This window comes from Palaemon carinicauda, chromosome 16 (genome assembly GCF_036898095.1).
Source record: "Palaemon carinicauda isolate YSFRI2023 chromosome 16, ASM3689809v2, whole genome shotgun sequence".
NCBI classification, from domain to species: Eukaryota; Metazoa; Arthropoda; class Malacostraca; order Decapoda; family Palaemonidae; genus Palaemon; species Palaemon carinicauda.
In genome coordinates this window covers 3941498-3943812 of record NC_090740.1, presented here as the reverse complement: position 1 = coordinate 3943812, position 2315 = coordinate 3941498, and the positions used below count along the sequence as shown (strand labels likewise).

Here is a 2315-nt window from a genome sequence, read left to right as displayed (position 1 = left end):
AACTTTAGTACAAAGATATAATATATTGATTATCCATAAATAATTAATATATGCATATTACATTTACTGTGTTTATTCTATTGATGAATATTTGTATATCATATTTACTGAGATTGCTCCATTGCTGCCCGGAGAAAAATACTGAAGAATGTACTTGTTCAAAAACTGCTAATTATTACAGTGATTTATGCATTTATATATATTTAGTACCTGCTTTTAAATGTTATTCTGGTATTATTATTATTATTATTATTATCATTATTATTATTATTATTATCATCTGTTGTATGAGGCATCAGAAGTTAATAAACATATTATTGATCAAAAGGTTGTAGTGTGTTTATGATTTGATAAGGATTTTACTGTAATTTCATGTATTTTTTTTTTTTGGTAATATCTACCCCAAATTCTCATCGGTTTCACCATCTCCTGAAATAAATACAAATATTGTTTCTGGAATTAAGTTAGTAAATCTCCAACCTTTTCATAAGGATAAAGGAGGGCGAGGAAATAGTTGTTCAAAGGACATTGACAATGCCCTAGAGACTAACTATATATACATATGATCAGCAGCCAGGCTCACTCTCCACCCAAGCTAGGACCAGGGAGGGCCAGGCAAGGGCTTTTGATGACGCAGCAGGTAGACCTATAGCTTGACATGTAGATCGTCCTACCTCCTTTTCCTTAGCTCACAGGGACATTAAAATTTGATATTCCCTTAGATATATATCAAGGCATGAGTGGAATTTAATATGAGGGCCGTGGATTTCAAATTACTGGCGTTTTCACAACAACAACAACAACAACAACAGCAGCAGCAAATGCAGCCATTTCTATAGTCAATTTCTTTTGGCGATGCATTTTTGCACCGACTCGCAGCGGTGCCCTTTTAGCTCGGAAAAGTTCCCTGATCGCAGATTGGTTGGACGAGATAATTCTAACCAATCAGCGATCAGGAAACTTTTCCGAGCTAAAAGGGCATCGCTGCGAGTCGGTGCAAATCTGCCTCGATAAAAGAAATGGACTATAGTACACTGTAGGACAAAGGCCTCAAACATGTTTATGGTTTGGTTAGATTTTATCACCCACTGGCCACTGCTTTGGTATGGTGGGGGATTTTAGTCTGATCGCTCACAGGAAACCAACCATGTATGGGTGGTCCAGAGTATTATAGTTTTGCTGATCATGGCGATACACAAACCCTTTCACCACGTTAAGGTATCACCACCCAGAAAGGGGTGTTTACAGAATGCCATAAAATCTATTAAGAGTAACAATGTACCAGTGGGGTACAGTCACTTATAGAAGTTGTTGGAAGTCTGGGTGTTTGAGAGAGATTTTATTTTCACTTCTTTCTGGACGACAGGTGTCTGGGAGCACGAAACCCTATCATATGTTCAACCGTAGGTAATTGAATATTTGATTGGCTTTGCTATCCCAGATACCTGTCCTCCAGAAGGAGGTGAAAAGGAAATTTCTCAAACACCCGGAGATCCATCAACTTATATGAGTGACTGTACATGTACACCATGTTGGGAACCCTTGGTCTAACATGTGAATAAAAAAAGAAACAGGTCTTTTATCTGGTATAAAATTTATTTGTAGAACAACTAATCATCATTGATAAATGTTAATTGATTTTGGTTATTGACACAAGCGGTAAGCGATGTAGAAATAACAATTCTATATCAATTATCAGGTGGATTAATATAAACTTGGTGGATACAGTTTGCTATAACATATCAGCAAATGTAAAGAGAGGACTATGTGGTACAAATAACTGACTGGTTGTATGACTAAACAGAACAGAACAGGACTGAGGGTATGCAGAATGATCTGTCTTACATAAACTGTATATTTTCCCCGTTGGAGCCCTTGGGCTTATAGCATCTTGCTTTTCCAACCAGAGTTGTAGCTTAACAAGTCATAATAATAACTATGATAAGAAACAATAGAATCATACTGAAACACATGGACTCTTCTATAAATGTAAACAAACGATTGACCGGAAGTGAACTAACTCACCGCGGTTCTGGAAACATCCAGGGCGGTGTATACGCGATAAGTAGATTGTCAACAATACATGTATTTGATCCCATGCAATGTTTATTTATGATATACAACAAACATTCCAGGCAGAAGTTTTACAAAAAGTTTGATCCTCAGTAAAGTTTATGATTTAGAACAAACAACTAGGGTTGGAGTTTCAAAAAAAAAAGTTCTGGTAGGACTAGGGCTTGTTTTAAACCATCTATATGCATTGAATCCCTAATAAATCAGTCTCTCTTTATCATAGATTTTTAGTGAAGGAATTA

At 36.2% G+C, this 2315-nt stretch overlaps 1 protein-coding gene across 1 annotated transcript in view; it reads right to left on the bottom strand.

Annotated features, from left to right (window-relative positions):
* Positions 1-1598: 1598 nt before the first annotated feature.
* The window catches only part of LOC137655628 (dehydrogenase/reductase SDR family member 11-like), a 12774-nt gene continuing 12057 nt past the window's right edge, over positions 1599-2315 (bottom strand). The window contains exon 7 of the mRNA XM_068389545.1: positions 1599-2315. This exon is cut by the window's right edge and continues 1167 nt beyond it. The gene's annotated coding sequence lies outside the window, so the exon portion shown is untranslated.